General features: G+C 42.1%; 1 protein-coding gene across 1 annotated transcript in view; it reads right to left on the reverse strand.

The window, feature by feature from the left end:
- Positions 1-23118, reverse strand: part of GRAMD1B (GRAM domain containing 1B) — a 1455160-nt gene that overhangs the window by 913749 nt on the left and 518293 nt on the right. The gene's annotated exons all lie outside the window — the stretch shown is intronic.

Here is a 23118-nt window from a genome sequence, read left to right on the forward strand (position 1 = left end):
ACCCTACTTATTCAAACATATACTAACACACATTTACTCTCTTATACAATCCCTGATACAAGTTCACAATGATCCATACAGCCACTCACACATTCACTGGCTCTTATGCACAGTTATTTATATATGTCAACTCTCACATGTACTGTGTTTTACATATGTACTTACTTTGACATGTAGCACTGAGATATCCATTCACTCACCAATACACTCATGCACACAATCAACCACCGATACAGCTGTTTCCACATGCACTTTTGAACCCATACATCTAGTGAATCAACTGCTCACACATCTATGCACAGTCACACACCTCCCAGCCACCCACACACACACTCAGTCTCCCATACAAATACTTGGGCAACCAATCAATAACCCATATAGTTACTCATATAGCTACTGATCAACACATGCAACAGTTTACAGAACAACAGACATAATGATGCACACATTAAGACAGTTTAGTCACTAACCCATGCACTCAGTGAGACACATTTAATCACTCTCTCATACAATCAGTCATGCACCTACTAAATCCTTCATCCAGACACTTATACATCCACTCATTCTTCAATATGTAAGACATATTTTAACTTTACAGAAACATACAGTCACTGGATGTTGTCATCAGTGATGTCATCAGTGATGTCACTGACCATGTCATGAATGATGTAATATGTGACATCATCAGCAGTGGATTGCGGGTGCGCGATATATAGTTAGCGCAACTAACTATATATGAAATTTCAATGGTTTTATGCGAGTAAAATAAGGTTTTGTAAATGCTAATCCCTAACTATATATGGTCTATAACCTATGGTTTTTTCAGTGAATTTTCAAGGTTTTGTAAATGCAAATTCCTAACTATATATGGTCTATAACCTATGGTTTTTTCTGTGAATATATATATATCCAGTAGGTATATATAGTTAGGATTTTTTTCCTATGGGATTTTTGAAAATTCTATGTCGAATAACTTTGGCTTATGAGGACAGAATTGGCTGAAATTTTCAGGAAAATGGAACATTTTGTTTCTGAGCAGCCCCTGAAAATTTGGGGGGTTTTCGTCAAGGGGGGGCCGAGAAAAAAGGGGGGTCCCAAAACGTGTTTTTCCCATGCAATTTTCCATAGGGCGGTTGGCCTCACTTTTAGCCTGAACGGCTGAATGGATTTACACCAAACTTGGCAAAATTGTAGGGACTGGTAGCCCGATGTGCCTTTGCTATGTCTCAAGATATAGGCTCCAGTGGTTTTTACGAAAATTAACTTTGAAAAATATAAATTGGGCTACATTGGGCTATATATATGTTGGAGCCCAAATGTAGCCCAATGTAGCCCAATGTAGCCCAAAGATGGCCACCAGAGACAAAAAACCAAATGTAGCCCAAATATCAGCCAGATGTAGCCCAACTATAGCCCAATGACAGATTGTCCCAGAGTGTTCTAAAGAACAACTAGAGTGCTAACAGTCCTACTTATTACAAAGGTATGGCACACCTGAAGCCATCTTGATTGGAATAAAGTGGTAACTCTTAAAACATTTAATTTAAAAAGGAACAAAATGAGGGGGTTCATTTTGCCATAGAAAGTATGATTAGCGAATATATGACGAAATCCCGCATACCATCAGTCCGCAAAAAAAATCCCGCATGTACTATTAGGCCGCAAATTAAAATAACGAAAACTTTTAGAACGAATATGCCTTTAGCATACACTAAACAACTAAACTACCCTAAACCCTAAAACACTACCCCCAGCATGACCCTACACTACACAAACAGTACAACACTACCCTAAACCCTAAAACACTACCCCCAGCATGACCCTACACTACACAAACACTACAACACTACCCTAAACCCTAAAACACTACCCCCAGCATGACCCTACACTACACAAACACTACAACACTACCCTAAACCCTAAAACACTACCCCCAGCATGACCCTACACTACACAAACACTACAACACTACCCTAAACCCTAAAACACTACCCCCAGCATGACCCTACACTACGCAAACACTACAACACTACCCAAAACCCTAAAACACTACACCCCAGCATGACCCTACACTACGCAAACACTACAACACTACCCTAAACCCTAAAACACTACCCCCAGCATGACCCTACACTACACAAACACTACAACACAACCCTAAACCCTAAAACACTACCCCCAGCATGACCCTACACTACGCAAACACTACAACACAACCCTAAACCCTAAAACACTACCCCCAGCATGACCCTACACTACGCAAACACTACAACACTAACCTAAATCCTAAAACACTACCCCCAGCATGACCCTACACTACGCAAACACTACAACACTACCCAAAACCCTACAACACTACACCCCAGCATGACCCTACACTACGCAAACACTACAACACTACCCTAAACCCTAAAACACTACCCCCAGCATGACCCTACACTACGCAAACACTACAACACTACCCAAAACCCTAAAACACTACACCCCAGCATGACCCTACACTACGCAAACACTACAACACTACCCTAAACCCTAAAACACTACCCCCAGCATGATCCTACACTACGCAAACACTACAACACTACCCTAAACCCTAAAACACTACCCCCAGCATGACCCTACACTACGCAAACACTACAACACTACCCTAAACCCTAAAACACTACCCCCAGCATGACCCTACACTACGCAAACACTACAACACTACCCTAAACCCTAAAACACTACCCCCAGCATGACCCTACACTACGCAAACACTACAACACTACCCTAAACCCTAAAACACTACCCTCAGCATGACCCTACACTACGCAAACACTACAACACTACCCAAAACCCTAAAACACTACCCCCCAGCATGACCCTACACTACGCAAACACTACAACACTACCCAAAACCCTAAAACACTACCCCCAGCATGACCCTACACTACGCAAACACTACAACACTACCCTAAACCCTAAAACACTACCCCCAGCATGACCCTACACTACGCAAACACTACAACACTACCCAAAACCCTAAAACACTACACCCCAGCATGACCCTACACTACGCAAACACTACAACACTACCCTAAACCCTAAAACACTACCCCCAGCATGACCCTACACTACGCAAACACTACCCAAAACCCTAAAACACTACACCCCAGCATGACCCTACACTACGCAAACACTACAACACTACCCTAAACCCTAAAACACTACCCCCAGCATGACCCTACACTACGCAAACACTACAACACTACCCTAAACCCTAAAACACTACCCCCAGCATGACCCTACACTACGCAAACACTACAACACTACCCTAAACCCTAAAACACTACCCCCAGCATGACCCTACACTACGCAAACACTACAACACTACCCTAAACCCTAAAACACTACCCCCAGCATGACCCCACACTACACAAACACTACAACACTACCCTAAACCCTAAAACACTACCCTCAGCATGACCCTACACTACGCAAACACTACAACACTACCCAAAACCCTAAAACACTACCCCCAGCATGACCCTACACTACGCAAACACTACAACACTACCCAAAACCCTAAAACACTACCCCCCAGCATGACCCTACACTACGCAAACACTACAACACTACCCAAAACCCTAAAACACTACCCCCAGCATGACCCTACACTACGCAAACACTACAACACTACCCAAAACCCTAAAACACTACCCCCAGCATGACCCTACACTACGCAAACACTACAACACTACCCAAAACCCTAAAACACTACACCCCAGCATGACCCTACACTACGCAAACACTACAACACTACCCAAAACCCTAAAACACTACACCCCAGCATGACCCTACACTACGCAAACACTACAACACTACCCAAAACCCTAAAACACTACCCCCAGCATGACCCTACACTACGCAAACACTACAACACTACCCAAAACCCTAAAACACTACACCCAGCATGACCCTACACTACGCAAACACTACAACACTACCCTAAACCCTAAAATACTACACCCCAGCATGACCCTACACTACGCAAACACTACAACACTACCCAAAACCCTAAAACACTACCCCCAGCATGACCCTACACTACGCAAACACTACAACACTATCCTAAACCCTAAAACACTACGCCCAGCATGACCCTACACTACGCAAACACTACAACACTACCCTAAACCCTAAAACACTAGCCCCAGCATGACCCTACACTACGCAAACACTACAACACAACCCTAAACCCTAAAACACTACCCCCAGCATGACCCTACACTACGCAAACACTACAACACTACTCTGAACCCTAAAACACTACCCCCAGCATGACCCTACACTACGCAAACACTACAACACAACCCTAAACCCTAAAACACTACCCCCAGCATGACCCTACACTAAACAACCACCACAACTCTACACTACACTAACACAACACTACACTACACAACACTACACTACACTACACAATCACTAACCCACGAAAAAATTAACACAAACCCACTTACCTCTCTCGTCATCGTGGTTTTCACAACGCAAATGCATTTACCATACATGCCTTTAAAACGTAATTCTTTGTAATGGCATGCGCGATAAATGCACATGCGTTTTGAAAAAATGCGGGATAATGGTATGCGAGCTCAATGACCTTGCGGGATAATGGTATGCGGACTGAAAGTCTGCGGGATAAAAAATGCGGGAAAATGGCTGCAAACCATGTTTAGCAGCAGACTTCCCTGGTGAGCACTAGCTTTACTACAGTGATCTAATGAGCAACTAGAGTGCTAACATTCAGAATTTATGGCAAATGTGTGACACATCTGAATGCCTTCTTGATAGAACCAAAGTAAACAAGCATTGAAAATGCAATAGATCTCGCCCTCGTTTAAGTTAAAGCCATTCTGTTTGTAATGAGGTGGCTTTTTAGCTTTGCTTTTATTAGTGTTTTTAAAACTTTCATGTAAATAACATGCATATGTATGCATATATGTATATGTATGCATGCATTTATATTTATATAGATATGCAGATTACATATGTTTATATATGTATATTACCTACTGGCGATAGCCAGTGGGTATATATAGTTAGGATTTTTTCTCTATGGGATTTCTGAAAATTCTATGTCTAATAACTTTGGCGTTTGTGGACGGAATTGGCTGAAATTTTCAGGAAAATGGCACATTTTTTTTTTGAGCAGCCCCTGAAAATTTGGTGGGGTTTCGTCAAGGGGGGGCCGAGAACAAAGGGGGGTCCCAAAACGCGTTTTTCCCATTCATTTTTCCATAGGGCGGTTGGACTCACTTTTAGCTCGAACGGCTGAATAGATTTACATGAAACTTGGCAAAATTGTAGATATGGTTTGCCCGACGTGCCTTTGCTATGTCTCAATATATGTGCTCCAGTGGATTTTGAGAAATTAACGTTTAAAAAAATATATATATCTGTGACAGCGCTCCGGTTAGCGCCCCGGTTCGCGTACCTGACGCGTAACGGAACTTCGCGAAGCGAATCTGATTGGCTCTCCGGTGTCTGTCAACATTCTAAACAAACCGGAGCGGCCGCCATCTTGTCTCTCGGTACGATCGAGAGACAAGATGTGGTGAAAAACGAAGGGGGAAATGAAGGAAAGGGGGCAAGGTAGACCACTCCTGACCCCCTAGGATTGATGAGGGGGATATTAAAGTGCCCCGCGGGGCAAAAAATTTTGCGATTTTATGCCGTAGAGGCGCGTCCCGGTACGCGAACCGGGCAGCTCACCGGGCAGCTAACCGGGCAGCTAACCGGCAGCGTAGCTGTCAACATTGTAAACAGTCCGGAGCGGCCGCCATCTTGTCTCTCGGTAGGTTCGAGAGACAAGATGTGGTGAAAAAAGAAGGGGGAAATGAAGGAAAGGGGGCAAGGTAAACCCCTCCTGACCCCCTAGGATTTATGAGGGGGATATTAAAGTCCCCGCGATTTTTCGTAACGGGAGTCCGCCATCTTGTGTTTTTGGAGCGTCCGCGTACCGGGTAGCGTCCCGGTAAGCGTAACAAGGGGAAAACCAAGAGAAACAGTAAAAAAAAAATTAAGGGAATAGATTTCCAGCAAACTTGGCAAAATTGTAGGGACTGTTTGTTTGATGTGCCTTTGCAAGGCCTCAAGATATGTGCACGTGTGGATTTTGTCTAATTAAGGTTAAAAAAAATATATATATCTGTAAGCGTGCTCCGGCACGCTTACGTTACGGGTTTTGTTTGCGCTGCAGAACCGATACGTCACGGTTATGCGACGCGTCATGAGGCGTCTCACGTGGCTACGTGATACGTCACGTAATAAAGAATATATTTTACAGCTAAAGATATTAGCTTTTAAAAAACCAATGAAATTCACTGAAAAAACCATAGGTTATAGACCATATATAGTTAGGAATTTGCATTTACAAAACCTTGAAAATTCACTGAAAAAACCATAGGTTAGAGACCATATATAGTTAGCTGGACATTTTATTGACAAAAAACCAATGAAATTCCATATATAGTTAGTTGCACTAACTATATATCGCGCACCCGCAATCCACTGCTGATGATGTCACATATTACATCATTCATGACATGGTCAGTGACATCACTGATGACATCACTGATGACATCTCAAATGACATCACTGATGACATCACTGATGACATCTCAAATGACATCAGTGATGACATCATGACACACCAATATCAGTTACTACATACGCACTCACTGATTCCTACGTCTACACACACATTCACTCATTCACCCATACAATCACTCATACATACAGTCACTCATTATTACACTATCATATGCACTCATACACCTATGCAGACACTCACACACTGCCACTCATCCATGGAGTTACTCACACACCTAGTCAGTCCTGTAAAGAATCAATCACACTTCCATTTCCTCATCTATACAGTTAAACACAGAACACCATACTTCAGTGACATCACTGATGACATCACTGATGACATCTCAAATGACATCACTGATGACATCTCAAATGACATCACTGATGACATCATGACACACCAATACCAGTTACTACATACGCACTCACTGATTCCTACGTCTACACACACATTCACTCATTCACCCATACAATCACTCATACATACAGTCACTCATTATTACAACACTATCATATGCACTCATACACCTAGTCAGTCCTGTGAAGAATCAATCACACTTCGATTTCCTCATCTATACAGTTAAACACAGAACACCATACTTTTCACACATATACTAACACATACTTACTCTCTTATACAATCACTGATACAAGTACACATTGATATGCACAGAGTCACACACCTCCCAGCCAACCACACACACACTCAGTCTTCCATACATCCACTCATTCTTCAATATGTAAAACATATTTAAACTTTACAAAAACACACAGACACTAGATGATGTCATCAGTGATGTCATTTGAGATGTCATCAGTGATGTCATCAGTGATGTCATTTGAGATGTCATCAGTGATGTCATCAGTGATGTCACTGACCATGTCATGAATGATGTAATATGTGACATCATCAGCAGTGGATTGCGGGTGCGCGATATATAGTTAGTGCAACTAACTATATATGGAATTTCATTGGTTTTTTGTCAATAAAATGTCCAACTAACTATATATGGTCTCTAACCTATGGTTTTTTCAGTGAATATATATATATATATATCCTACTGGCGATTGCAAGTAGGTATATATAGTTAGGACCTAGTTACCATAGGAAATTCCAAACATTCTATTGGGAATAACTTTGGCGCCGATTGAGGAATCTGCCTGTAATTTTCCTTCCCTGAAAGTTTTGAGGGGATTCGCCAAGCGGGGGCCGAGAAACAAAGGGGGGTCCCAAAACGTGTTTTCCCCATGTTAATTTCCATAGGGACATACTGACAAGGCTACAGCTCAAACAGCTGAACGGAATTATACCAGATTTGGCAAAATGGTAGGGACTGGTATGCAGCAGTGCCTTTTGTATGTTTGGTGTAAATCCCTCCAGTAGTTCTTGAGAAAATTGAATTTGAAATTTTTCAAATGGCATTTTCTATGGGACCTTTAGCCACAGCTACAGCCCAAACGGCTGAACGGAATTACACCAAACTTGGCAAAATGGTAGGAACAGGTATGCAGTAGTGCCTTTTCTATATTTGGTGAAAATCCCTCCAGTAGTTGTTGAGAAAATGAATTTGAGCAAATTATATATCTATATGCGCTCAACATTCTATTGGGAATAACTTTGGCGCCGATTGAGGAATCGGTGTGTAATTTTCCAGAATTTTGGCCAGCTCCGCTCCGCTCCTTCCCTGAGAGTTTCGGGGGGGATTCGTCAAGCGGGGGCTGAAAGGGGGGTCCCAAAACGTGTTTTCCCCATGTTGATTTCTATAGGGACCTTTAGACACGGCTACAGCCCGAACGGCTCAATGGAATTACACCAAACTTGGCAAAATGGTAGGGCCTGGTATGCAGATGTGCCTTTGCTATGTTTGGTGAAAATCCCTCCAGTAGTTCTTGAGAAAATTTAATTTGAAAATTTTCAAATGGCATTTTCTATGAGACCTTTAGACACGGCTACAGCCCAAACGGCTGAACTGAATTACACCAAACTTGGCAAAATGGTAGGGACAGGTATGCAGTAGTGCCTTTTCTAAATGAGGTGAAAATCCCTCCAGTAGTTGCTGAGAAAATTGAATTTGATCAAATGATATATCTATATGCGCTCACCTTCCGCGCACCGTACGCGTACGATACGCGTACCCTTACGTGCGCGAGCGAGTTTCTGATTGGCTGGCAGTTGACTGTCAACATTCTAAACTGTCAAAACCAGGAAGTATTGGCCACCATCTTGTTTTTCAGGAGAACTGAGGCACAAGACAGCCCAAAACAAGAGTGAAAAACACGAAAAGGGGGCAGGGTAGAGACCCCCTAACCCTCTAGCCCTTCTCAGGGGGTCCCAAAAGGACCCCGCAATTTAAAAACAAAAAACATTTTTGCACTTGGTGGTCCTTCTGGGACCCCCTTAGAAGGGCTAGGGGGTCAGGGGGTCTCAACCCAGCCCCCTTTTCGCGTTTTCCACTCTTGTTTTGTGCTCTCTTGTGCCTCACTTCTCCTCAGAAACAAGATGGCTGCTCAGGTGGTCCTAGAAGTATATTAACATATATAAACGTTATCCGCTAATAGAATTAGCATTTACAAAACCTTTGACATTTATTGAAAAAAAATATAGGTTTCACGCCTGATATAGTTAGGAATTAGCATTTAAAAAACCTTGCAGATTCACTGAAAAAACCATAGGTTTCAAGCCTTATATAGTTAGGAATTAGCATTTAAAAAGCCTTGCAAATTCACTTAAAACAACATAGGTTTCAGGACTTATATAGTTAGGAAATAGCATTTAAAAAACCTTGCAAATTCACTTAAAAAACCATAGGTTTCAGGCCTTATATAGTTAGGAATTAGCATTTTAAAAACCTTGCCAATTCACTTAAAAAACCATAGGTTTCAGGCCTTATATATTTAGGAATTAGCATTTAAAAAACCATTGAAATTGCTCCTATATAGTTAGTTGTACTAACTATATTTCGCGCACCCGCAATTCACTGCCGATGTCACATATTACATCATTCATGACATGGTCAGTGACATCACTGATGACATCTCAAATGACATCACTGATGACATCACTGATGACATCTCATTTGACATCACTGATCACATCACTGATGATATCATTCATGTGATAATACAATGCACTTCCTCACACTCTAATATAACCTTTGATACACCCAGTGTTAAATACAGACTACCATTCTTGAAACCATTGACACACCAATACCAGTTACTACATACGCACTCACTGATTCCTAGGTCTACACACATATTCACTCATTCACCCACAGAATCACTCATACATACAGTCACTCATCAATACAACACTATCATATGCACTCATACAACTATACAGATACTCACACACTGCCACTCATCCATGGAGTTACTCACACACCTAGTCAGTCATGCAAAGAATCAATCACACTTCCATTTCCTTAACTATACAGTTATACACACAACACCTTACTTATTCAAACATATACTAACACATACTTACTCTCTTATACAATCACTGATACAAGTACACAATGATCCATATAGCCACTCGCACATTCACTGGCTCTCATGTATAGTCATTTATATATGCAAACTCTCACATGCTCTGTGTTTTACATATGTACTTACTTGCACATGTAGCTCACCAACACACCCATGCACACAGTCAACCGCCCATATAGCTGTTTCCACATCAATCTTGAACTCATACACCTAGTGAATCAACTGCTCACACATCTATGCACAGAGTCACACACCTCCCAGCCATCCACACACACACTCAGTCTCCCATTCAAATACTTGGGCAACCAATCAATAACCCATATGGCCACTCATATAGCTACTGATTAACAAATGCAGCAGCTTACACAACAACAGACTTAGGGGCAGATGTATCAAGGCTTTTGCGACTCACAAAGACAGAAATTCGCAGAATTTCGGCCTTTGCGACTCGCAAAAGGTCTTTTAGCATGTTTTGGAATGTATTAAAAAATCGCAATTTAAGGAATCGCAAAAAATTGCGATTCCTTATTTTGCCATAGCATTTAAGGAAATCGCAATATTTGCGATTCCTTAAATACTATGTATGTAGCAATTTCAATTTGCGAATTTTGGGTAAGAAATCGCAAATTACCACCAACTTGTTGTTGATGGTAATTTGCGAATTCTTTTAAAAAAGCACAAATTGTCATTTGTTAAGGTGGCATGTGATGCACACACATGCCCATAGGGCATGTATGTGCGCCATATGCACACACATGTACATTGCAGGGGTGCAGCAGGGTGTCTTTGAGACACCCCTGCACCCTTGAAATAATTTTCAAATTGCGATTAGCAAATTGCGAATTCGCAATTTGAGAATTACTTCACAATCATACCTATGGGCCTCCTGGCGCATAGGAATGCATTGGAAATTGTTCCTTATTTGGGAATTCGCAAAATGTGAATTCGCAAATATGGAATATTAAGGAATCGCTAAAAAGTAGCTAATTTGTACATACATTCCATTTAGCGAATTCTAAATAGCGATTCGCAAAAAATCGCTATTTAGGATTCGCTAAATGGAATCATGATACATCTGCCCCTTTCTGATGCACATATTCAGACAGTTTAGTCACTAACCCATGCATTTAGTAAGACACATTTAATCGCTCACTCATACAGTCAGTCACGCACCTACTAAATCCTTCATCCAGACACTTATACATCCACTCATTCTTCAATATGTAAAACATATTTAAACTTTACAGAAACACACAGTCTAAGCAATGACTAGGGTCGTTGCTTAGACAAAGCAGGAGTGTCTCTCAATTCGTGCTAACTGCAATCACATAAATTATTAACCTAAATAAAAACCTAAGGGAATAATTTCATAAAATAATCTTTTTTTTTTTATATTAAATCAGCATTGTCCATATTTTGTCCATGAGATTCATGCCTGGTTGTGGAATGAATGAATCAACTCATTGTGGCTAATATTGGACAAGCGTTCCCTAAATATTGCTACTGGCACTAAGTGTATTGCAAGGCAAGGCTGCTTGTAGATTACAGCCTATGGGCCTGATTTAGATCTTGGTGAACGGGTTTACTCCTTCACAGCGGTGACGGATATCTCGTCCGCCGAAATATAAATTCCATTATATCCTATGAGATTTATATTTCGGCAGAAGGGATATCTGTCACCATTGTGACAGAGTAACCTGTCCACCAAGATCTAAATCAGACCCTATGTTCAGGAGCGAAGGTCATTGCTTTCTAGAGGAAATCAGATATAGCAGGAGTGCCTAGGATCAGACACCAAAAGCTATAAAAACTACAAACTACAATTAAGGCTGGCAAAAAAATGTATCACTACTGCATCGAAAGTTAATAAAACAACATAACAACTGTGCAATATTGTTATTGGTATTTTCAAGAGTTATCTGGACGCCTGAGATGTTGACTGTTGTTTGGAGCTATTTAAAGAGATAGCTGTTTTGCGCAGATTATGTATACATCCCCAATTAATAGGCTGGGGAAGGGATTTTGTCTACAGCGGGATGTAGAGACATTAGACACTTTAATTAAATTTATAAAGAATTCTTTATGTTTAGATCTCAGACAAAAACAGTCATTTTTCGAAGGACACAGAGGTTTTAGAGGAATACCAAATACATTGCATCACTTTTAAGGGCCATGTACGGAATTCTTGTAGTAACAACATTTGATGGATAGAATGCAGAATAATGTCATACATTCACCCCAGGACGGAGATCTGGGCTAAATCCATTGTCGTTTTGCTCACCATGCCATTCCAGTTTGAACCCATCCATATGCAAATCAGTCTTGACCCTGTGCCTCATGGGAACAGTCCAGCCCGAATTGCCAAGCCAGGTCTTTCCTTGACTGGAAACAAGCATCCTAGGACCGGTTTTGGTGTTTCACCCCTCTTCAGCCAGGATAGCTTGATTCCAGTGGCATGGACAGCACGGGACCCACGTCTGGACATACCCGTCCCACTCGGGGTGACAAATGCAAAAACAACAGTTGATGGACAGAATGAAGAACAATGTCATACATTCACCCCAGTACAGAGAACTGGGCCTAGACATGGGTCCCTTGCTCACTGTGCCACTGGATTCAAGTTAGCCTGGCTGAAAAAGGGTGACATACCCTGAAACCGGTCCCAGGATGCTTCTTTACGGTCGTGGGAGGACCTGGCCTGGCAGTTCGGTCTGGACTGTTCCAATGGGGCACTGGGTGAAGACTGATTTACATATGGCTGGGTCCAAACTGGGGTGGGGTAGTGGGCAAAAGAACAATGGATTTAACCCAGATCTTTTGACTGGAGGAGAATGTTTGCATTGTCAGCATTCCGTCCATCATTTGTTTGCTGTAACACTTTTTGACTTAAGTGGAATGGGTATTGTTAGAATTGGGGGTCTCTGGTTGGCACAGGTAGGTACTTGTGACAAGAAGGGACCCTCTCCTCTAGTCAGGACAAGGGAATTACTCTCTCACAATAACCCCTGCTCACCCTCTAGGTGGCGTGGCACAAGCAGTCTAGGCTTATTTCAGAGGTGATGTAAGTTAAGCAGTTGTGACCACATACAGTAATCCAGTGACAAACACTACAAATGGACACCACACAGGTTTTATATAAAAAAATAAGTATACTTTATATAGAGTTACCACAAGACCAATAAACAACAAAAAGAATCCACAGTACTATTAAGTTTCAAGAGTTCAGGTTAAAAAGGCTTAATTCAAAGTTCTGTGCGAGTCAGTAGCCTTGTCCGGCTACAGCATTGCTGAAAAGAACACAGAGTCTAACAAATCCAGCGGACCGCGGCGATCCGGGCCCACTCCAATGTCGACAGACTCAGTCACAGTACCTTTTCCTTGAGGCGGCCGGCACGGATGTGCGAGCCGGTTCCGGGGTTCGTCGTGGTGTAGAAAAAGAAAGCGTTGCAGGTCACGGTATCCTTCCAGTCGCAGTGCAGGCTACGGCTCGTTGATGGCGACGAGACTGAGTCGGTGAGCGCAGAGCTTGTGTTGTTCGAGACGGACGTTGCTTGGTGCGGTGCCTACAGGAGTCGGTCATAGCTCCCTGCCTCTGTAGCCATTTGTTTCCAGCAGCAATTCACAAAGGCTGGTGAAGTCCACTGGTCCTGGGACTTCAGTCAGGGGCAAGCTCTCTTCCAAGCCCTTGGAGATCTTTGCACAAGTTGAAAGAAAAGTCCAAAGTTCCTTCTCCTCTCTTTGGCAGTCAGGCAACCACCGCAGGCCAAATACCCCAAGCAGCACTTCAGCTTGGGAATAGTCTCTCCTCAGTTTCCTCAGGTTCCTTCTCCTCAGCAGAGGTTTTGTCTTGTAAGTCCAGAAGTGATCTAATTTCATGGGATCAGGGTCCCAGTACTTATACCCCAAAATCCTTTGTTCTCTGAGGGGAGTGGGGCCTGTGCGCAGTTCAAGCCAGTTCTGAAGCACTCTGTTTACCAGACTTCTCCTTCCCTTTCACTGCACAGGGCAGGCACATCAGACTCCCCACAGGAGGTGGAGCCAGCATTGTGGAAGGCAAGTACAGTCCTGGAGCATTTTGTTGACAGTCTTCCTCCTCTTCTTTCAGTGTGCAGGGCAGAGACATCAGACACACCACAGAGCCCGCATTGTAGGTGGAAGGCCCAGCCCTATTCAGGTACCAGGTGCAACTCCTCCCTCCCATATAGATGCAGATCTCCCTATTCACCACCGGGCAGTCCCAGCCTGTCTCCTGGAATTCCCCAGCCCTGTCACACACAAACCCAGACAAGAAATATACAACCTTGCAGAGGTAGGCTTAAATCGTTAGGCAAGCAAATACCTACTTTCTAAAAGTGGTATTTGCAAACACAAAATATTAAAATAAACTTCACTGAAAGATTTTGTTTTATTTTTTTGTCCAGGCAAACTAAACTCGAATTTCTACCATGTTCTCGGAGTCTGCTAGGATTATAATCATGTAATAATCTAGCAGCCCATTCTGTCCTATGGAGAACAGTTAGCCTTGCAATAGTGAAGCACGAAAATGGCTGTAATTCACTATTAGGACATGCCACACACATCAGGGCTTGTCCTACCTTATACTTACAATGCACCCTGCCCGTGACCCAACCATTGGGGTGACTAATATGAAGAAAAGGGAAGTATTAGGTACTGGCAAGTGGGTGGACTTGCCCAATCAGCATGACAGTTCCAGACTGCACGCAGGCTCTGCAATGGCAGACCTTAGACACGTTTTATAAGGCCGCTTCTGTGGGTGGCACAACCAGTGCTGAAAGCCCACTAGCAGCATTTAGAACTACACGCCCTGGGCACACTCAGTGCACTGTACTAGGGTCTGACAAGTAAACCAAATAGTCAATCATGGAATCACCAATTAATATATTTACAATAGGGAGAGCATATGCACTTTAGCACTGGTCAGCAGTGGTAAAGTGCCCAGAGTCATAAAATAGCCAACAACAGGTCAGAAAAAATATAGGAGGAAGGCAAAAAGTTCAGGGATGACCCTGTAAAAAGGGCCAAGTCCAACAGGTATGCCCAGACGCGGGTCCCTTGTACACTGTGCCACTGGATTCAAGCTAACCTGGCTGAAGAAGGGTGACATACCCTGAAACTGGTCCCAGGATGCTTGTTTCTGGTCCAGGGAGGACCTGGGCTGGCAGTTTGGTCTGGACTGTTCCCATGGGGCACAGGGTCAAGACTGATTTGCATATGGCTGGGTCCAAACTGGGGTGGCATAGTGGGGCAAAGAAGTGGGCAAAAGAACGATGGATTTAACCCAGATCTTTTGACTGGGGGAGAATGTTTGCATTGTCAGCATTCTGTACATCATATGTTTGCTGTAACACTTTTCGCCCTAAGTGGGATGGGTATGCACAGACATGGGTCCCTTGCTCACTGTGCCACTGGATTCAAGCTAACCTGGCTGAAAAAGGGTGACATACCCTGAAACCGGTCCCAGGATGCTTGTTTCCAGTCCATGAAGGACCTGGCCTGGCTGTTCGTCTGGACTGTTCCAATTTGGCACAGGGTCAAGACTGATTTGCATATGGCTGGGTCCAAACAGGGGTGGCGTAGTGGGCAAAAGAACGATGGATTTAACTCCGATCTTTTGACTGGGGTAGAATGTTTGCATTGTCAGCATTCAGTCCATCATTTGTTTGCTGTAACAACGAATTCTTGTAGGGGCACAAAGATAATATACATGAACACACCCTACTCTACTGTTGTTTCTTAACACCATCGCTGCTGATGGTTTTCCCCTCCTGTGCTGGCTCTCTTTTTTACCCATTGTTCATGACGAGCTCAGCTCGTCATCAGCACAGCTCCACTGTACCTCTTGACGAGCTGAGCTCGTCATGAGCATCGAAGGGGTTAAAGGCAAGTGGTACCTTCAAAAACCCTATAGGATGAACAAGTGGCAAATCCTTAACTGAAGATGAAGTAAGAATAAAATAGCGATTTGCTAAATAAATTAGTGTTATAATAGGGATGGTTGGGCACAAGCAGTTACAAGTGTTTTTATGGATTTATGAATATGATAAATTCTACGATGTGAATTACAACATTGGAAATTGATGAATACGACTTAATTAAAACTCAAATCTGATCAACTTTTTATTGAATTATTTGACAACGATATAACAAATATGGTTTTCAACGTTTATAGATCGCAGTGTCGATCCAACATAGCAGCGCCCAGAGGGTCGCTCCCTAGAGAAAGGGAACGCTTTCTTTATTTGCTAAATAAATGAGTGCCACTTTTAATTTTAATTTCTAGAAAGTACGTCCGTGCAGACTTTGTTTTTGCGAGTTCAACACCATGTTTTCTACGTTATATTTCACTATGCATAGTAGAAAGCCCCCTTTACCACTGTCAACGATTAAATCCTCATCCACGCCCTGAAAACTCAAAATGAAGTAGCAGGCAACATCCTTCACTAGGTCCCCCCTACACTTGGGAACCTCCAGGTCTCAGAAGCTCCCCGTCACCTGCATCCTCCTCCTGGGTTTCATTTTGTCCACTATTGTCTTTAGACTTCTCATGGAGTCCATTGGCACTTCACGTACAAAGGACAGTGTCCAAGTTCACCAATGCGATCAATACACACAACTCTGCTTGAAAGGTTCCTCTGCTACAGCTGTCCCAAGTCTCCAACACTACACACATCATCTACAACAGGATGCCCAGCACCTCGCTGAAGGTCAACCACACGACTATGGAATGTCTGCTATTCACAAGTATCAAGCAATAACTAATGCAATCCTGGCACAGTGATATTCCATGCTACCGTAAAACCAGGCTAAAAGACATTGGTAAAACCCACAGCTCTTGGGTAGGTGAGAACTAATGGTTTGGCCAATGCTTATTCCATGTGCCGAAAGTGGTAATATTTCAGTACAGGTAGGCAATGACAATGCAAACCAAGATGTACAGCTGAATCTTCTTGAAACTGCTTGAAACTGCACTGTGAATTTAGCAAACAGGAGTTTTGTGCACTTTATCCTGCCATTTACAGCCACAACAATTATGCAACTCAGCAGAGATTCAATTCTAGAGCCCATGGGTTCTTATCATTAAGTCAGAGTCAGCTCTGGTGATTTACATGGACTGGACAGACTATGGGCCTGATTATGAAGTCAGTCGGAAAAAGCCTCTGACCGACATCAACGGTTTAAAGTCTGACCGCCTAATTTCAATCAAGGTGGTCAAGATTGAAACCGGCCATTCATTCCATCTGGCTTCTGGCAGGCACAAGGAGCCAATCCGCCAGTCAGAACCGTCACATAATCCCTATATGAGGGTGTTTCCGCCTTCTGGATTACGATGTCGGGTTCTTACATGCTTTCCATGTCGGACTTTTCGACATGGAAAGCCTGTCAAAAAGTGACTTTGGGGGCCCCTAAGCAGTTCTCCCTGTCCTCCACGGCCTCCAGTTCATGGAGAGGGCTGTCATGCAGTGCGGGGATTAACAGAATCTCCCATTTCCCTATGGGATTATGCGACCGCACCATGTGCAGTCGCATTGTAATACTGCAGTAAGGAACATATCCGCAATGATGTCAGTCAGAGGCAACTCCAACCAACATCATAATCAGGGCCACAGTGTTAGATACGTTTTCTGGGCAAATTGGGGGTCAGTCACCTACGGTGCTGTAGGGTACATGGTGCGAAATTGATATATGGATTCATGAGCCCTTTTACAAAGCAATATTTTGGGTTAGATTCTCTAAAGCATGGCTTAACCGTCACGTACCGCTCAACTTCAGAGTCTAACTAAAATTCACTACGATGCTTGAATAAATTAATGGATTAAAGGAGAAGAGGTTTATCTAACAGCCAAACAGTGTATCAATGCTTGTTATGAAGAAGACACATCATGTCATCCTCAGGCATACAGCATTCTGCCAGTGATCAATATAGGTTTTACATTTTGACAATGGTTTCATAAGAGGTCATTTTGAGCACGTGGAGCTCAAAAGGGCAAATAGTAATATGAGTTTACTGGTACTTTTGGGTAGGTATAGTTAGAAGGACTATACCTTTGTGACTTGGTACTTGACCTTCCAGAGACTACTTCAGGCATTGGTAAGAAGGTGGTCTTCTTTAAATAGACAGCAAGCAAGTATCAATTGACAGAGCCCCCATCTACACAGTGTAACATGGCTGCATCAAAGAATCGCTGTTCATGCTGGACACACTAAACAAACCTAAATGTCAATAGATCCTTCTAGAGGGAAAGCAAAAATACATGAATACATCAGTATAAAGAGATTGGAGCACATCAGACAAGAGGCCCTCGCTGAACCACCACGAAGGTTAAACAAGTAGGTTTTGTTTGTTTTAAAAAATCCAGCAGAGTAAGATTGCTCAGGTTTTGTACTTGCTGTAAAAGTGTGTAGTCTTGGGGACTCTTAGGTAGTGGTGCTGGAACAATTTTCAGAGTGGGGGTGCTGCTATCAATGTTACAGCATAGAAGTCAAAGCGTTTGTGAAAAACCCAAGCATCACACATACAACAAGTGTAGCAAATGAGCCACTCTCAGAATGGTAAGGGTGCAGTATGCATTGTGGTGCACACTTTAGCAAACATGTTTCTGAGGCATGGTGTGGTAGTGCATTGTCATTTAGAAATAGCACATTTTCGTTTAAATGACCATCAATTTGCACTAATGTACAGTTGCACTGATAAAGCTATATAGTGCACAAATGATAAAAATGGTTTAAAAGAATGTTTCTTATTTGTCTATCATAAAATAAGTTGTCTTGATTCGTTTTCATCCTACGAAAATCTTTCTTTCTATCACACTTCAGAATAAAAAAATTAACTAGATTGTGCTTTCCTTGCTGCTCATATATCTTTAAATATTTGTACAATTCATTAATAAGTATTTCATTGCTGTTTCCTATTTCCTTCCTTCCACTCTCCCTGTACCCCAGATGATTATCATATAGGTCATTTTACAAAATGCTATCACTTTGCAATCAACGAAAGAAGAGTGAAAACCAATATCCCGTTTAAAGGAATAAGCAGCAATTTGGCAGAAGACATAGCATAACGTTTGATCCCTGCCTTTTAACGGCATCGCAAATGCTACAATATAAAAGCAAAATCTAAAGGTATTTTTTATTGTTCAATCACTTTCTGAACTCAAACATGGTTATTTTGGGGTTGCTGCAGCATCACACGCACCTCTACTTCCAGCGCCTATGCTTGTAGGCCTTTGACCGCATGGCGACAGAGATTGAGTTGGCTAAATAAAGAAATATGGTGCCACATGTTGCAATAGAGAAAGAGTAAGCATATGCCTACGCATATAGATTATTCAGTCTTGGGTGCGATTTTCAGCAGCATCCATCGATAAAGGAAGTACCATTTAGCACAATTATAGCCAGAGCAAAGAGTGGCAACTTAAGCTGTTGAACATCACTAGCTTTTGATTTAAAGTTTTGTGGTGGCAGCCACTCATTGAGGCAAGGCAATGCGTTCCAACATGTTAGAATGCAACTATTTTGAAATTATGAATGCAGTGTTAAATCAGTGTTCGCCCAGTGTTGTGTAATATTGCAACCTTAGGACATGCTACAGTAACAGACAACTGCCTCATAAGCTGGAGTGACCACAATATCATCACCTTCAAGATCCACACACCTATCACTAAAAAACCTCAAATGCAGCAAAAAACCACCAACAACATACACTCGTACAGACAATGGGAAAAATAGACATCAAGCAACTCAACACCCACCTTGAAAAGCATTCCGATAAACATGCGGCCAAAGACATACATAGCTTCTACAACTTGATATCAACTGCACTAGAAAAACAGATACCAATGAAAACGACATCTATAGTTAGCCACGAAAAGCGCACAACCTGGCTTAATGACAACATTAAAAGAGTGAAAGCACAACTCAATATACTGCAATGCAAATGAAGAAAATCAGGAGATGAAGCAGATAAAAGAATACTACTGCACTATAACAGTGTCTCCAATAGAGCCATAAGAACAACAAAAAGACAACACCACTCTATTTGCATGATTGATGCAGACTGTTCTTCCAAAAAGCTCCATAAAATTTGAACAGAATTCCACAATCCAGAGTGCCTAAACACAGAAACAACACAATCATAAGCCTTCTGTGACAAAATCTGCAATGAGTTGATCTAAAAAATTACAAAGATTGGAAATTACCTGAAGGAGAACACAGACAATAGCACAACAATGGGTGGCCTAACAACCACAGAAAGAGACAGCAATAACCATCCATCAACGTATACCTTCAATACCCTGTCACAAGAAGATTTCCTCAATATTATCATTGTAGCCAGACCATCAGACCCAAAACAGCCAACAAGTTATCCTTAGATCAACCTGTACAGGAGTGGTAGCCCAATGCCTACTCAGCAAGTCCCTGGAACATAGCCACCTGAGCTCAAAACCTCTTACATCAGACATCTTCTCAAAAATAAATATCTCGACCCATTGGATCCAGAAAACTACAGGCCCATATCAAATGGAACATTCTTAGAAAAAATGTTTTGAGAGAGTCGTTTTTTCTTGCCTCTCTAATTTTACTGAACATGATGACTTACTGTCAGACCAACAGTCCAGTTTCAGACCAGGCCGAGGAAAAGAGCAGCCCTCATATCCATCTGGGATAATCTAAAACTCACAATGGACAAAAACAAAGTAACTGCCTTATTACTTCTGGATTTAGTGGCTGCATTTGACACTTTCCATCACCACACACTACTGCAAAGACTTCACGATATCAGAATCAGTGAAAAATGCTTTAAAATGGATTGCTTCTTATATCGCAGACATAAAAAGTGTCGTTTACTTACCCCCTTTCCCAACACCTTCTCAAATACAACACTGAGGCATTTCTCATGGATCCATAATATCCCCTTTATTATTCAACATCTACCTAACTAACCCTGCTACCAAATCAGAATAAATCATACATTTCACCTGTTACACTATGCAGATAACACACAAATCATTTTGAAAATAGATAGCCCCAGACCTGTGCAGGTTAAAAACGACATCACTGTCTTTGTGCCATAAACATATGGAAGATGAATAATCACCCAAAGCTCAACAGCATAAAAACTGAGATTATGACGTGGACAATGGCAAAACTACGAGCTTACTCCATATCGACTAAGAAACGTGAAGCCCACCCAACAACATCAAGAGAAAGTAGAAACCTAGGATGGATTCAGACTTATCTTTGATACCTCATGCTATCAATGTCTCAAAGATTACCTTCTAAAGAATCAAAGGACATCACATCTTCACAAAGTTTGAATACCAGTATAAACTGCAAGCCACCCTCACGCTTATAATCTCCAAGCTTGACTATGTCAACAGCCTATGCCGTGGCACACCCACATTCCTAATAGACAAAATACAACTGATCCAAAATGCTGCTGCAAGTCTTCTCTGCTTTCACCCAGGAGACCGCATGACCCAAGTCTTGCAATCGCTCCACTGACTACCTATAGCTAGAAAGGCAATGTTTAAGGCACTATGCATTGTCCACAGAGACACCCACGGAAAAAGGACCTGTATACCTAAAAGTTACATTCAAGCAATACAAACAGAACACTAAGCTCCTGGCTTACACCACTTATTGTCATACCACCTTACCATGAGAAATCTGGAGGAGGCACTGCTTTCTCAGTACAAGCTGGTAAGCTGTGTGAACTCACTACTAGCTAGCATTAGAAGCACCCAGTAGCACAAACACTTCCGAAGACAGTTATAATACTTTGCTATTTCCTAGATAACTGTACCACCTGCATCCACGCAACACAGCCCAAAAAACAATCATACACTCATGCTCAGCTTACAACTCACAAATTGTAAACAACTCAACCAGCAAACTGCTTTAATTATGGAGGTAAGTAAAAATTACTGACATATGGTTCGCCGTGGCATTATACAGTCATGTACTTCCATATATAACTGTTCTGAACCATAAGAATACTAAAACCATAAAAAGCAGTAACTTCTACCTTTTAAATTCCCATACTGCATATCTGCTGTGAGGTTGTCCATCGCCATGAATGTACAGTTAAAAAATCAGATATCACCAAATGAAGAGGCATGGAATAAGTGAAGTGATCGGTCACACTCCAGTGGACAATTTGGGAGAACTTTAATGTGGTCCATTCACTGTAGTTCCTAAATATCTATAAAATCCAATTACTTCTTTACATCTCACATAGGCACTCAAATATGGGGTGATAATTAAAATGACCATTCTATAGACTCTCCACTTTTCTCTCCTTCCAACCATGCCGGCTAAGGAACATCACAATACACAGAATCTCAGATTTGACAAGCCAGTGCAGTAACGAGCTAAGCAGACCATATCATATGAAATACCATAAAGAGACCTTCAGAGCTGTTAAAACCTAACAGCATACTGATAACCACAAAACTGCAAGTCTGTCTCTTACACCATCATCCAAATCATTGCTATACACTGTGTCCCATAACATGATAACTGCACCTTAGTGGTCATCACACATAGGGTTAAATAAAAAACAACATCCATCCAACCACAACACCTACATGTTGTAACGTGCTACTTATGTAATGCAAGAACTTCAGCGCCTCACCTAGGGATGGTAAGCGCTGTATAAATGCTGAAGTACAATACAATTCAATATGAACCTGAACAAAGTCAAACCCCTTCCATTTCACAGTGCCAAGTCATGCAGAGTTATCTTTGGACATGAACCTCCTCCTCAATGAACACATTGTCAAGATAATCAAAATAACCACCTCTCTTTTATTAAGAAAGTAAAACCATTCCTCCTTAAAGGCAACTACAGAACTGCCATAGAAGCCATCTTGCACTTTCCTCTTGAAAAATTGGTTGCAGCAACGCCCAGTTTCTACAGTCTGCCAAACTCCACACTGGTCCTTATAATGAAGTCACCTTATCATGGGTCTGAAG

The sequence above is a fragment of the Lissotriton vulgaris genome, chromosome 2_1 (genome assembly GCF_964263255.1).
Source record: "Lissotriton vulgaris chromosome 2_1, aLisVul1.2, whole genome shotgun sequence".
Lineage (NCBI taxonomy): Eukaryota > Metazoa > Chordata > Amphibia > Caudata > Salamandridae > Lissotriton > Lissotriton vulgaris.